Source organism: Patagioenas fasciata, chromosome 3 (genome assembly GCF_037038585.1).
Source record: "Patagioenas fasciata isolate bPatFas1 chromosome 3, bPatFas1.hap1, whole genome shotgun sequence".
Lineage (NCBI taxonomy): Eukaryota > Metazoa > Chordata > Aves > Columbiformes > Columbidae > Patagioenas > Patagioenas fasciata.
In genome coordinates this window covers 83,307,910-83,323,846 of record NC_092522.1, presented here as the reverse complement: position 1 = coordinate 83,323,846, position 15,937 = coordinate 83,307,910, and the positions used below count along the sequence as shown (strand labels likewise).

At 49.7% G+C, this 15,937-nt stretch overlaps 1 long non-coding RNA gene across 1 annotated transcript in view; it reads right to left on the bottom strand.

The window, feature by feature from the left end:
• Nucleotides 1–9,521, bottom strand: part of LOC139827609 (uncharacterized) — a 28,097-nt gene extending 18,576 nt beyond the window's left edge. The window contains exon 1 of the long non-coding RNA XR_011738438.1: nt 9,183–9,521. This is a non-coding gene — a long non-coding RNA (uncharacterized lncRNA). The remainder of the gene's footprint in view (nt 1–9,182) is intronic.
• Nucleotides 9,522–15,937: the final 6,416 nt, after the last annotated feature.

The window sequence follows — 15,937 nt, the reverse complement described above, 5'->3', positions numbered from 1 at the left end:
AGCACATGATTCAGGTGTAGCAGTACTCAGAAGAGCAAGAATAGAGTTCAGCTTCTTGACCTGATCTTTTTCCTACCTTACAGCATGTCTATTTTCTTGCCTAGAGCTACGATTAAAAAGTTGTAACATTTGCAAACAGGCAGCTCCCCTAACAATTCCCCGTGAAGTCTGTAGGAGTGCACATAAACAAGGATGTCAAGGCTGAGACACCAGCTTACATGAGAGGAGTCACATCTTTTTGGGCCCAGGTTCTGTGGAGATGCGTACAGCAGCAAGCACACCTAAGTGCAGCTCTGAGCATACCAGGGGCTCACTGGTGGCTCCAGGCTGCAGCTGGGACAAGAAGCACACTCCTGTCTGCCATGATGATCAGTGATCTTGAGGGTCTCTTCTAACCAAAATGATCCCGTGATTCTATGTTTGCAAGAAAGGACACTGAGGATCTCACCAGATGAGCTGCTTCCAGCAATGTTGTAGCTGGCTTCCTGGGGGAGTAGAGTCATGCTTGCTGGAAAAGGGACCACAAAGGGATGTCTCCTGGGTATGCTCCTCTCCAGTCCCACCCTCCTGCTCTCCAGCACCATCACACCAGCTGCTAAGGACACTTTTTCCTCTGCTAGCTATTTTCCCAGAAAGTCAGCCTATGCATAACATATGCCGACTTGATATCCAGAGGAGTTGTTAAGAAAGCAAAGACAATTAGATGGATGTTTGATATTCTTGAAGCTTACAGAAGAGTTTCCTGAATATGTGCCTAACCCCTTCCCAGCCCATTTTTTAAATGGCACACTGACTTTGGCAACTGCAAAGCTCCTATTGCATCCAAAAATTCCCAAGGTATATATGGTATGGAATTGATATCACTGGCAGCAAGATATGGGCCAGCAGTCTGATAATAATAAACTGAGCTATATGGGCATAGAAATGGAAAGAGAGATGCAAAATGTACAGGGCAAGAATCCCAAATCTTCTTTTTTAAAAAACGGGAACATTTCAAAGTGAGTATCAGGCACCTGTTGTTATGTGCTAAAGGGGAAATCCTTCCACTAGATCCGCAGGGCAGGTCTGAGATAAGCAGCTGGAATGATAAGTTATCTCTGTTGCGATTCAGGAAATATAGATGCTTCAGATGCTAATGGTGTGTCAACAGGGAAACAGACACACAGCAGACTTGGGTTAAGTAAGCCTAGGAAGGTGTTTATTCATGTATAACATTTGCAGAGAAGGTGACTCCCTACCTCGCTCCTGGCTGCCCAGAGGAACTGCTTATAACCAAAAATATGCTTAGAGAAGTCAAGCAGAAAGGTCAGGCGGGGCGGGGGGTGAATCCCAACCATGACAGCCCTACCGTCAGTTCTGGTGTTCCCAGCAGCTGCATGTATCCCAGGAAGGATGGCAGCCTGTCCGTCTTCCCCTGCCAACTGCAGATCCTCAGTATAACCCAGCCACTGGTGAGGGCAGAGGGGGACCACTGCCAGCTTTTGGAGAGCTTAACCTGATGCAGCTAAGAAGAATTAGAGGTCACTTGTGTATCCTTTTACGCTGGGCTGGGTTGACTGTAGCTGAACCATTCCCCACAGACATTTGTCCAATCTATTTTCAAAATCCTCCCACTGCCGCTGTAGGCAATCTATTCTTGTGCTTTCCAACTGAAAGTTAGAAAGCTGTTCTTAATGTCTAATCTAAATCATAAGTCAACTTTAAAAATGACAAGTATGGTTAAAAGTTTCAAGATTTTTCCTAATAATAAATGTGGTTTTCATTTTATTTCTCTGTTGGTTGCTGCACACTCGGGGTACCTTCAAATCATTTTTTAAAGCATCCCTTTAGAATCATGATGTATAGAAACCATATTTTTTACTTTTCACAAGAGCTGAAATTGTCATTTAATTACATAAATCCAGGAATAGGAGATTTAAGGAGAAAAAAAAAAAATTGTGATAAAGTCTTGTGAGAGATGCCAACACTTAATTTAGCTGTAAAAGGCACTTTTTTTTATCCTTATGCCTCGCAGACCCATTGCCCAAAAATGTTCTGAAGTGACAGCAGTGTCAAGCAGAAAATACATCTCACCCATAACTAATAGTGTAAAATATCTCAGGTGTGGGAAAGACATATTCCTATGTATATGCATACATATTCCTTCATTTATGTCTCATCAAAATCCACTTTAACTATCCACATCATGTGAAAATTGCCTTTCAGTAGACATTTTGCAACATCCCATTCAAATAAGTTAATAGCAAGAGAGGCAGTTTCCTCCTACCTCACCAAAGACGGACCCACAGGAAACTGCTACTCTGTTCTGGTGCTTGAATTCAAAAATATTATTCAAAAATAACTGAACTCACTTTCTCCATCAAGGTTTTTGAAAGAGCAGCCTAGAGCTGCTTACCAACCACAATGCAAATGCAGAAACACAATGAAAACACAAATAGGAGCTCTGATCTTTTATGTCAACAGAACCAGATATGAAGGAAAACTACACCACCACAACTTTTTAGATACACATTGCTGAGCACTGAAATGTCCCTGGAGATGACCATATTCAGAATTTACATCCTCAAAGCTTGTTATTTATCACTGGAAATGCCTAGCTTTTTAACTAGGGTGTCACATTATTTTTGCTTGACTTCAGCATCCACAGTGTAGTCAGCTATATCTGAGTTACTTACCCCAGGCACTGCATTACATCCCAGAGCAGACACTTGAACACAGCAGATGAACTGTGCCTCCCAATGACTGCAAATGGCCTCTGAGTTGCAGACATCTGAAGTTAGGTGACACGATCGTCACCCTCTCTGCCTGCCTCCTTCTCTCCAAAACTACCCAGGGAAGAGAAGAAAACAACTCTTGATAAGAGAAGTGCAACTTCCTCTGCTTACCATTTTCTATCAGCAGGTTGAGGCCAGCCTACATGCCTCTCCCCAGGTGCCCACTTACCAGGATTGCAATTACAATAACCTGGAGTCCAGTTCCAGGCTGAGGATTCCCTTGGAAAGCAGAGTATCTGAAAATTAGGCATTGCAACACTGAGCTTCAGGCCTCTCCTGGGTATCTGGCCTAAACTGCATTTCTAGGCTCTTTTCTGTACCGTCAGCAAACACGAGGGAGGGGAAAAGGGTCTGTGGCTATCCTAAGCAATTTGACTAGTATGTTTTGCCACACCACATCTAACATCTAGTATGCAACTACCATTTTTGCATGTCTGAATGAAGAAATAAATATATCTATATATGTGTAGCATGTGCCTTTTTCTTTATGGACATAATAGCAAGTTACACTTAAATCAAAAAGCCCTATCTGTGGTCTTGTGTTTTGCAGCCTAACTTAAAACAATAAATACGGTCCAATGCGAGGTTCTGGAAAGTTACCTTTCCAGAAAAGAGAGACCATTCCATTTCCATTCATTGCACAGACAATGCACTTACAATTTGAAGTTGTGTAATTTCCAAATGGCCCCAATTTCCACTCTCAGCATGTCTGCAGGACATAGAACATCGTGCTGAAAGACCTGAGCTAGGTCTGGAAGAGCTGACTCTTCCATGGTACTTCTTCCACTTCTTCCCTCTCAATCCATTCCCTGCTTCCTGGACTTTACTCTTTGCTCCACCATAGATGAAAATTCTGCCTGTGCCTGCTTTCATACCATGCCCCAGTCCTATCTGCATGGCTCAAGAAGTCCAAGACTCTTTTACCCACCCAATCCTAGGCACTCCAGCTCTCCACACAGCTTCTTGCCTACTCAAAGCACCCTCAGTAAGCTTTTCTTTTGTCTTTCAGACAGCAGGATCCTCCTTCCAATCCTCAGATCCAGGTTCCTTCTTCACCCAGCTCTAGTTTCTTTGCCAAATCATTCCTACCCCATATTTCTCATTTTCAGCTCTCACTCCTAATCTGAAATCCAAGTCATAGTTTCTCTCCCCCTTTCCAACTTCCAGAGGTGCACCTGAGTTTGTGTCTCCATTTTCTCTTCTCTTTCCCTTATCACCCCATTCCTTCCCCTCCATTTCCATGCCAGGGAGCTTTGCTGCCTGGCCCCGGTGACTGACAGTAATGAGTCTCTCAGGAAGCAGTGCAGGGCAGCCAGGAGGGGAAGATGCAGGCTGGGTGCATCTCCAGCAGCGTTGCACTCAGTTACTGCTTGTGGATGGTGCATTCATGCATGGGCTGGGCAAATTAAGGTTTTCTAAGGAGGAGAGAACCTTCAAAGATGCTGTTGCTGCTTTACTGCATACATACAACCTGGTTGGTTGGGTTTTTTTACAAGCTGTTTTTAAGTAGACCACAATGGCATAATGGCTTTTCTCTGTGGTCTGGAAACACAGATCTTTGCTCTCATTACTGAAACACTGAGTGACAACGGAAAAATTTAACCTTGTTGATACAACACTATAACCACAGTTTTTTAAATGAAAGTATCGAGCATCTATAACAAGAGGCAGCCCTCCCATTCCCACCTGTAATGACCAGAATGGGTTCAGATAGGAGGCACATTAAGGAGTAAGGTCTTCATCTCTTACCCATAAAATTCAAGCATGCAGATTTTTAAATTTTTTCAGCAGTCGTGAATATGGACCACTTCAAAATAGTGTATGAACACTGAATATTGAGCAGATTTTTCTGGATGTTTACTGGATAAATATGTTGGTTTAGTGTAAGTAGATGGCTGTAAGAAAAAGGAAGAAAGAAAATGATAGGGGAGAAGTACAAGAAGCCCTATAAGAAACGTTTGAGGGCTGGTAGAAGACACTGAAGCCACTGAATTGTCCTTGAGTAGTCCAGCCGAAGTGTGATGCACCAGCCCAAGAGATTTGAACCAACAATGCCAAAACTCTGGAGTGAAGGACTAACTCAGAGACTCTTTTGGCTGCATAAAGATCTTCTCTTTCAAAAGGAGAGTGAGTTGACAGGGAGCCATGGCAAGCAAAGCAGACTGACACAGGGTCTCCCAGGATTACCGGTGCCAAATGCAAAAGCTACTGTCAGCTCAGAGAATGCTTTACTGACACACCGAAGAAAAAAATTGTGTATTGCCAACCACCCTCACCACACATCCCAAAACGTGCCATATGGCCAAAAGTACTACAACTGATTTTGCTGTTCCTCAGGTTCTGGTGTGAATTGACAATGAGTCTAACATAAATTACATCATCTTTTAACTTTTTGTGATGTATAACATCAGACAGCTTTGTCTGGAACAATCCATCATGAACTAGTCTTGTTGACATTTTGGATTCTCTCTTCTGACCTTGTCCTTTCAGCACTGGCATAATTGTGCTTATGATAATTTTATTCCCAGTTAGGCAGCGATTTTGCACACCTTTGAGTTACAGAATAACTAAGAAGCCAGTTCTCTGTACAACTGCTGAAACAAGGCACCTTGAACCAATTTATGCTGAAGCTCAGCCTAGTGGTGTAGCAGTAAATAAAACTGGGTAAACTCACCTCTCTCAGTGTGCATAAGTAGGTTAACTCTCTTTAGTCATGTTACTGCTGACTATACCACAGGTGCAATCTCAGCTGGGGGCTCCCTGCTGAGGAAACACCAACCATATGTTAGCTCAGCAGACAACAGAGTGTGGAGGGGGTGGATTGTACAGCCCAGTCCTCAAGATGTGAAGGGTCTAGTAGGCAAAGGAGAGGGACCCAGGCTCATTTCTGCCACTCAACTCACATGCAGAGCACCTTCAATTTCAGTCGGGATGCTCTAGGTTCAGGAAACCATCACTGGTTTGTCCATGCTTACATAACATCATGGGGGTTTAGGGATGTTTAAATATATGTAGCGATTGTCTGGGGTGATGGGCAAATCTTTCTTCTTGAAGAATCGACTGTTCAGTGTCACTTTAGTGGGAATATACAATTATTATGGTACATGAATTATTTGAGCTGTTCCCTAAAAGACTGATTGCCTTTCACAGGCTATGTGTGGGAGCAGCAGAGAAATCTCTGCTGTTCTAACTGGTGTTGGCATCCCCCAACAGTCAAGCACAGCTGCAGAAGTGCAACCATCATGTCACCTGTAGTACTGCTCACACCAAGGTCTCTGCCTGTCCTGCTCTCAAAACAGGAGACTGATTTAGCTTGTTTCAAACCACTGAATGGGGGGGGGGAGGTGAAAAAATCTGGTGGATTGCAAATCTTTAAAAACAAACTTTGAGCTATCACTCATCATAGCAAAGAGAAAGGGACATCCCACCACTTCCATGTCTGCATTTTCAGGGAATAAACGGCTACATTAACTGTAGCCTGTTTTCAATATAAAACTAGTACACCGATTATTAGATGATCTTGACAAATAGACTGTTACACTCCCAGTGTGATGACTGGGTAACCAGATGAGGGCAGGTTACATCTTAGTTGAAGACCACAACTTCCCAACATAACCCACTTCTGCCCTCTTCAACACATTTTTCAGCCCCTTTCATTTCTGCCACTAAAGCCCAAGTGAGGAGCTCGAGGGACAGACCTTTATTTGACCAGGGGGAAAAGTAACCTTCTATAGAAACAGTTGTTGTAAAGCTGGAAGAAGTAGCAAACAGTGGGAGCTTTACAGGCTGCTACGTTTTTTTGCTGCTTGCCACAATATTATTTTGTGTTGTTTCTGGATCTGCTTCCTTTACACATGTTTTTCAACTGTTTTGGAATGGAGATTGTTGTTACTGGAGCGTGGATAGGTTGCTGGAGATGCTATTCAAGTCCACAGGCTTCTTGCCTGCTGCTAACTTCCACTGTCCTCAGAGCTCTTGCTTCCTTTCAACCACACTTTATTGCCATCAACTTTAAAATAAAAGGTAGCTGCTACTTAAAATAAAAAGTACCTGTTACTTAACAGAAAGACTAGCTCCCTGGGGAACAGTGACTTCATTTTAGCATTGGTCTGGCTGCATGGGTTAGGCTTCACACCTGAAGGAGAGATGCTTCTGGAGCTCAGGGAGGAAGCCCAAGAACAAGACAAATTCCCCTTATCTCTTCCACAGCCTCCTCACCTACTCCATTTCTGGAAGCTGTTATTATACTTAACATAGCATTAAATGTAAATGGTTATCAGTCCAGTCCAGAAAGTGAGCAAGAGACACTAATAGATGAGACATGGATGTTTTAAATGAATGCTGAAACTCGTGGAGGAGAAGTAACATCGCAATAACAGAAACCGAGTTTCAATTGAGTTGAAAAAGCAATTATCTTGTACTATGGAATGAAGTGAGAACAAGGTAACATGTTATGATGCTAGGATTCCTCTTTTTCACAGCTTTCTCTAGATGTGGAGGGGATTGCCGTGACTTTCACTTGTAACCATGAGACCACCAAAGGCCACCCCAGCTCTGTCGTGCTTCTCCTCTCGCAAAACAGCCTCTGAATAGTAACATTTGGTTTAACCCTGGCTTACAAAGACCTTTTTTTCGTGTGGAGGCATGGCACAGATGTAGACTCGAAGAAGGACCGTCCGCGACCCACCAGCATCCACCCCCGCAGGCCGGAGATGTTGCCGGGAGGACGGGGGACGTCCCCGCCTGAGGTGGCCCCGGTGGCCGGCAACCCTCTTCACCCTCCGCCCATGGATGCGCTCCCACATATCCCCCTCCCTGCACATGCTACCGCTTCTCTTTCTTTTTTCTCCTTTTTTCTTTTTAATGTATTTTTCCCCTGCAGAAGTCGAGGTTAAAACCCTGAAACTCGACGCTCTGAAACCGAGCTGTTTGGCCCCGCCGGTGGCACGGCCCCCGCCACTCACACCCGTGTCCGCTCCGCGGCCCGGCCGCCGCCGGTGTGTGTGTAGGGAGGGACGCTTCGGGCGAGCACAAGCAGCAGGCAGCTGCCTGGGGTGACCGTGCCCCGTGGGTTACGCGTGGGTGACCGCGGAGATGGAGGAGTGAAGGAGAGGGGGTTTCTCAGCAATTTTCATCTCTTCCACGGGCAGAAACCTGCGTGGGGGAACCGCCGAGGTTTTATTCTTGAGAGAAGCAATTAAATACAAATTAGTTTCACTCGTGCGGAGGGAAGATAGCCCCGTCTCTCCATCCTTAGCCCTTCGGGGCGGCCGGCGGGGCCAGCGTGGATTCCCGGACACCCCCTCAGAGGGGCCCCAGGCGGCGGGCGTGGCTGTCCCGCATCCTCCTCCGCATCCGCGCACCCTACGCGCTCTCCTGCCCCGACCGCCCTCGCCGCCACGTCCGGGGCGCTTGGTGAAAGAAATTCGAGTTAAAGAAACTGTTGACCCGGCGCTGCTTCCCAGCCTCGCTCCCAACCCCCGGTGAGCCCCGGGGGCCGGAGGGAGCGGGACGGGGTCGGGAGCGCTCGGTGAGGCCGGCGGGCGCCGGCGACCGAACAAGCCTGGTCTCCCCAGTCTGCATTTTAATCCTGAAATCTGGAAATGGAAATTGTTTGATGTATGAGGAGACGTTATCTAATTAGGGCGTAAGAAATTTAATCTTTCCAGCAGGCAGGTCATATAATTAATGTTAATTTAACGCTCAAATTCTCAGTCATTAATTTTTATTCTCTTAAATGTAGTTTGGCAGGGCCCCCTGATCCATGGCAATGGATTTTACTGGATGTAAGAGCACACTTGGTCTTTGGAGTGAATTACTGCAGCCCTTCCTATCCCAATAACAAGATCACATCATGTATGCATTATTAAGCCATGTAATTGAATGGTCCATAGTTTGCATATCAGACTATTAAAATAATGTGTTTTGCTTTTCTTCCAACACGTAATGTTAAAGCCTTTGCGGATATTGGGTGATTCTGATAATTATCACCAAATTACTACAAATGTTCTCTTCATTAACGTGATTTCTTTCAAGCATTTTTTAAAAATGTGAATAATGCATTAAGTGGTGGCTTGTAAAGTGTTTTAAAATAAAACTTGTCAACTACAATTCGAAAATGAGAGAGAAGAAAATAAAAAGAGAGAAAATTAACAATTGCATGGGAAGAGAAGAATTCTTCTGTAAAACTGGAAAAGACGACTTGCCTTTTTTCCCTATTTCAGATAACTGACTGTACATCTTTACAGTTACACTTCATCGGGAGTAAAAGTGCATACAGTCTAAAGAACTGTCGATTGCAGATGATACAGAACAGATGGAGTAACAAAGTTGGAGTTTTTCCCTTTACAGGGAATAGATGGGGACACAGGCAGACAGACAGAGAGATTGATTTGAAAAGATACTGACCTCTCTCCTTCAACTGCAATTTAACTTGTCCTGGAAAGAAAAACCGAGTGAAATCTGCCTCCTCCCCTGCCTGCCTCCTGCCACCCCCCGCCCCAAGTTCGCACTGTCATCTGCACAAACCGCTGTGCCGATCTCAGAAGGTGAATAATTCTCGATTAACTAAGTAACTAACTTTCTTCTTGCCATCTTGAGTCACTCATTTAACTAAATCTTAAGCCTTCGAGACCCTTCATTATTGCCTTCCCCTTCCACACTATTTTCAAAGTTCAATAGCAAGGCAACAAAAAACACTGCTGCAAAATAAGAGTCTCTTTTAAAATTAAAGAGCTGTTCATTTGCATTCGAAGAAGGTGTTTTCCTCCCCTCCTTTAAATTATTTAGGCACCAAAAAAAAAAACCAAACACCACCAAACAACCCCCAAAACCCCACGCAGTTCGTGTCGGGATCAGTGTCACGGATACTCTGCAGGGTGCGAAGCCACCGTGACCAAGTGAGTAGGCGCTGGATCAGGTGTGGTGTTGGGCTGTGTGACTCGGGGCATCCCGCAGCGCTACGTGTTTGCTGCTCTGCAGCCAGAAGCGCCCGGACCCCGCCGGGCCGACCCCGCTGCTCCCCGCGGACAGCCGGCGGAGGATGCGCGGCGGAGGTCGCGGTGCGGGGCGGAGCGGCCGGTACGACTGTTCCGCGGGGCCGGGGCCGCCGGGGCTCCTCGCCCCGTCGGACGCCCGGGACAGCCCGCGGGGCGCTCTTATTTTGGTTGGGAACAGGCAGCGCTGCCGGCTGGAGCCGGGAGAGCGGAGGGAGGCGAACTGTGCTCCTCTGTTTGGTTTAGGGTTGGTTGTTTTTTTTCTTCCCCTTTCCCTCCTCTCTCTCTCCCCTTCCCTCCTCACTATAGCAACCAACGCCAGTCTGACAAAAATGCACCCTCTGTGGACAATGGCCCGGCCTTCCTGCTCGCCTCGCTCCTCTGCTCTTTCGCTGAGGGAAAGAAAGTTTCCAGCCCCCCTCCCTTCTCTCCTCCTCCCCCCCGGGGCAGCCTCCTGCGCAAATCCCGGCATGGGGCGACCGGGCCGCGCTCAGCCCCGCCGGGACCGGGTCGTGCCCCACGTGGGGGCCGGGGGACACACACACAAGTCGCCTCTCAGCCGGGGGCCCCACTTCCCCAGCCGCCCTGCCAGCGGGACGGGCCATTTCTGCCCTGCCGACGGGGGGCTGGAGGGGGCTGCCCCTTTTGCATTGGGCTGCAAGGGATTGGGGTGGGGGGGAGGTGATGCGGGAAGGGGGCCGCTGGCAGGACGCCCATGAACCAGCCCCAACCCGGTGTCCATGTACGGGGCAGCCCTGCGCGGCCGGGGCCGGAGAGGTGCCGCCCGCAGCCGCCGTGGTGCTCAGCTCGGCCGGCTCCCAGGTGCCGGGCTTGCCTCTTGGGTGGCGAAAAATAGCATCTCCCGGCTGGAACCGCTTCCGCTTCGCACTGCAAGTGCCTGAGTGGGGCAGTGGCCACCGAGAGCCCTTTGGGAAGGCGTTTCGGGAGAGGAGCGGGAGTTGTGCCCAAAAGTGCCCTAGAAGCTGGAAGTGGGGAGGGATGGTCACGTCCCCCGATGAAGCAGGGACACGATATTATCCCGGGGTGTCTACTTGTCTTCAGCAGACGTGATCACTGAACGAAACAAACGAACAAAAAAGCAACCGTTAGATTTGTCAGAGAAGGGTGGGCACTTTCCTCTCCCCTTATTTTGCTCTCCTTTTGTATTTTTTTTTCCTTTTTAATATCTATTGCTGGTTTTCTTCCTGCACAACTCTCCGGGCAGTGCAGGCTTTGGAAAGTCCCGGTTGAAACCGCTTTCCCGTGCCGGAGAGGCTGGATCGCCTCCCCTCTCCCACCGATTCACCTGCTTTTCGCGCCAGCAGAAACGCCCTTCCAGCCCCATCGCGGGGCGGTCAGTTCCCAGCCAGGCTTTCGAACACAATCGCATCTGGGTCTGTCTCCGAGAGTTCAATAAACAAGCTGTAATAAGTACAACCAGAATTTATCTCTTCGACTGATGGAATTTGTCTTTTTTTTTCTTCTGCTTCTTCTGCTTCTTTTCCCCCCAAGGCCTCATATTCACCACTCAAAATTTAGCAGCCTGCCTTTGATAAATTACTCAGAGTAATCCCTGCAACAGCTAAGTCTGACTGGTTGACGTTGTGTTAGAAGTCTTCATAGCGGTATCTGTCTATAAAATATTCACTTGCGGACTACAAAGGGTGGATCATTTTTAATGACAAGATTCAGAACTGGAGGATGAAGGGAAAAGATTAATATCCGTGAATTCAAATAATTTAATTTCAAACATTATATCCGACTAGTTTAAACAGCGATGCAGATAAAATAGCAGAGTCTCAGATGAATGAAGTGGCCGGAAGAATAGAGTTGTGGGGAATGTTGGAAATGAACATTAATACAAACTTTACAGGAACACTTTTTTTTTTCTTTTTTTCTTTTTTTTTGTTTGTTTTTTTTTTTTTTTTAATTCTACACCTTTCTCTCTTCTGGGGTAATCTGTATTCTGGCAGGGCAAAAATGTATATGATATTACACGCATGTGTGTATATGACTAAATATACAGGGAGCAAGATTTTCTTTCCACTGGAGATAGTTGCAGAAACTATTTAGACGGTGGATTTTAATTTCAATAGGTAATGTGCGCCTGTGCAACCAAAGTTATCAATTTCTGTCCTTTTTGTTTAGATTTCTTAGTTAAATGTGTTTGTTATATCTACCCCGAGGAGAAGCAACTTGAAAGTGTAGCTTTTGAGTCATCTTATAAATACATCCCTGAGGCTGCCGTTCTTGCAGCTTTAAGCAGTTTTCATTAAAGCAGCCAGCTGCCTCTTTGTGTAGATTGGATTTTTTTTAAAGCAATCACTTGTGAAGCCCCGGCCTCAGTTTTGTCTCTCCGCAGGCCCTTAAAGTTGAAGTTTCATTCATGCCTTCGGTCTCTCCACCGAATCAGAGACTCCTTGGAGCAACACTGGAAAGAGCTACACGAAAGTGCAAGCTTGAATACCTCATAGAGAAAGGTTAAAAAGGAAGCAGAGATCAAAACAATCCCATCTCACAAAAGGTGCATTAAATGCGCCCCAGCAATAAGCACAAATCTTCCAAGCTGGCCTTTAAAGGGAGCACCAGGAGCCTCACGTTTATTGCACCCAGCAATTCTCTGAGCAACTCGACGCGTCTTTGCACTCCTGGCGCATTTCCTCCTAAAACAACATCTAATGGGAAGATAATAGAGACACAGAAACGAGATGTGGGGATTCCTTCCCCCCTCCTTTCCTTTAAGCTGCGTGAGTGTATCTCAAGGTTTTGAGACCAGAGTTCAAAATAAGCTTTCCACCTCTAAACAGAACAGGTATATGCAATATATATTATCCATACCACAAGTGCACGCACCCAAACGCAGGCAAGTGCGTGTGTTTGAAGAGCGTTCCCCCGGTCCCCAGAGCCGGAGAGCCTGATAAGCAGCGGCAGGGAGCCGAGGCTCGCTAGGAATGAGCTCGTTTTTTGCTGCTGGAAATGCGTTCTTTCTCTACGGCATGCACGGAGCTGAAAAGCCGAGAGAGCCCAAGGTTTTGCAAGCCGGAGCTCGCTGCAGCAGCCCGAGGAGAGTGGTAGGCAGTGGACCCCGAGGCGAGGGGGTGGCCGGGCATGGGGTGGACAGAGGTCTCCCGGAGCCCGGCAGCGTCCCTCTGCATGCACCTGATGTGTATGCAGCACCTCGCCTCCCAGCCAGAAGAGAGCTCCAGTTAAGTGGCGCTCTATGTATTTTATAGCGAATATTCTCGAGTAGCTGCACTGCAATGAAGGAGATATCAAGGAGGCCTGTCAGTTCAAAGCTTTTGGGGTTGTTTGAAAATCTTCTTCACGTCAAAGTAAGCAGCCCTAGTATTTGAACAGCTGCTTTGAACAGTGAAAAGGGCTGAGCTGAATCAAAACACTGCAGTGTCTGCCCAAGACACCGCATCACCTTCAACCTGCTTTTATACGAGCAGAGAAAAGGAAAGAAAGGCTGGTGAGACCTCTAATCCCGCGGGGTCAGCTCCGCCAGAAAGGGGGCACATGACTGTCTCTTTCACATCCCGAACACCTCGGACCCGAGCGGGTCCCCGAGCGGCGGCCGGAGCCGGAGCCCGCGGCGGGCAGCGGAGCGCGGCGGTCGGGTGCTCGCTCCCCGCTCCCCGGCGTTCCCCTCCACGGGGGAAGACGGGAATGAAGGATGCTTAAGGAGCGGTATTAATGACAGGGCTGACAATGATGGGGAGGACGAGGAGGTGGAGTCTGCGGCGGCTCTGAATGCACCGGCCGCGCTCCTCGCTGCTCCCAGCTGCGACTCCATAGGCGTGCGCTCAGCCGGGGAGGGGGCAGGAGGGACGGCGAGGGGCTTTGCTGTGGGGGTCGCGTTTTGTCCGCCTCCTAATGCCGTGTTGCTACTTCGGTAATTGTGTGATTACCGTTAGCCTTTGAGATCTGCCGCCGCGGCGGCGGGGGTAAGAGGCACGCTGGACGGTGACCGCTGGCATCACCTGCAGGAAGGAGGGCGGGGGAGGGAGGGGAGAGATGCACGACCGGGGCAGGGCTGGAGGAGTTTTCCCCCCAAAAGTGATGGCTGGAGGTCACTGACCCCCCGCGTCCTGTCTCCTCGTCCCGGAGAGTTGCGGGGAGCGCGGCGTTGCCGACACCCCACGGAGATCAGCTGTCCGTGGGGCGCGCATACGCCATGGGGTCGGGGCACAAGGGAGTTCCCTCGGACGGTGATCGGGATAGCTCCGTGCTGATCGAGCACTGCACGCTTGGAGGAACCCGCGTGAAAATCCAGCCCCTATAATGATGCGTGGCGTGGCCCCTCGTGTCGCGTCCACGCACGAACTCTTGGCAGCGGACCTGTAGGTGGACTGGCGGGAAAGCCGACCCCGGCAGAGCTTCGGTGGCCCCGGCAGCGGGGCGGGAGGGTTGGCCCGGGCGCGGAGAGCAGGACGGCTCTCCCAAGACGGCCCCCACGATGCTTTGGCGGAAGCCTGCTGAGGGCTTGTTCTGTTGTTTTGTCTCAACTCACTGGTCTACACCTAATTGGGAGGAGAGACAAGAGAAAATGAGCATCAAATTATAAAAATTCCTGGGTGCCCAGTTGTTTCCACACGGGAAACACAAGGCAGTGCTTCACTTCAGAGGCACTGACTTCCCTCCCCGCGGCACTCGCAGAACAGGCAGCATTGTTCTTCCCTTCGCTTGCACGTCGAAGAGAGGGGGGAAAAATAAACCTTAGGAAGAATCTCCATTCTTTCATGGACAAAGTTTGTTTCCCCCCGCTCCTCCTCCTCCTCCTCTCTCCCTCCTTCCCAACCCCCCGGCAGAAGGAGCTCTTGATACGCCGCTAAACTAACGAAACGAGGTAACTCCTGCTGCGTCCCTTGTCTCAGGGCACTGGATATCCTGTTTATGCTGCTTCTGTGTATATGTTTATGTGCAGCAGCCCATCCCCCCGCTTCTCCACACCCCCACGCAGAGGAATATTTCCAAGCGAGGAGCGTTTCCAGTGCTTACGTTAAATACGATGATTTATAAACAACTCGCAGAAGAAAGCTGTTTCTTGTTAGCAGTAATAAATTCCCCGGTCCGCCCTATTGTATTATTTCGATGAAGATAGCGGGAGCCTGCGACGCGCACCTACCCCCGTGAGCAGTTTATTTTCGAGACAAAGCTATGGCTTCCAGCTCAAACACGGGCAGCGAACTCTTTTCGCGGCGGCCAGCCCGGGTGCTGCTCATTCCTAGGAAATCCGGATCCAGTTCCAGGCTCTCCTTCCTTCCTGTCCGGACCGCAACTTCTTTTATTTTCTTTTTTTTTTTTTTTTTTCTCCTACCTCTCATTTTTCTTTTTCTTTTCTTTTCTTTTTTCTTTTATTTTTTTTTCTTTTCAACCGCTCCCCTCCGCCCCCCACGCCCCGAAATCTTCCGTATCGATGCAGAGCCGCCAGCGCCGCTGAAGCGGATCCGCAGGCACCCCGTTCCCCCGAGACGGGACAAGCGGAACAACACCAACTCCGCAGTGCCGAGGTGCGAAGCCCCGACATTCCCGGCAGAGCGGCGTGCTCCGGGGAGCACCGCGTGTCGGGAGGCCGGGGCCGTCGGGCAGAGAAGGGGCTGCCCGCTCCTTACTCCCGGGGGTGCGGCGCTCCCTGGTCCCGCCGGCGGGCCTGGCTGCGGGGTGGCCCTGCGTGCGCTCGGCCCGGCGGAGGAAGTTGGGGGCGGGCGGACGGGCGCCCCCCGCCCCGGGGCAGCACTGCCGGGCTCCGCGCAGAGACCCGCGGCGGGGAAGGGGCTCCGGCTGGGCGCGAGCAACAGGAGCGGGCGGGCGGAGCGGCGGCGGCAGCCTCCCGCCGGCGGTGCGATGCGGAGCTGGGCCGGCGGGGCGGGGCTGGCGGCGCAGCTCCCCCCCTCCCCTCCCCTTCTCTCCCGCCGCCGCCTCCCGCCCCGCGACCGCCGCTCCCCCGCGCCCCGTTCCCCCTCGGAGTTGGGTTCCAGAGGGCGGTCGGGGGAGGGGCGAGGGGCGGGGCGCCGCCGGTGGGGCACGCCAATGGTGGGCGGTGGCGGCGGCGGTTGCCAGGGGCAGCCGCGTCCGTCAGGGCGCGGGGAGCCAATGGTGTTCTGCGGCGGGGCGGGGCAGCCGCGCGTGCCTTCGCAGTGGGCCCCGCCGCGCGGGCCGGGGGGG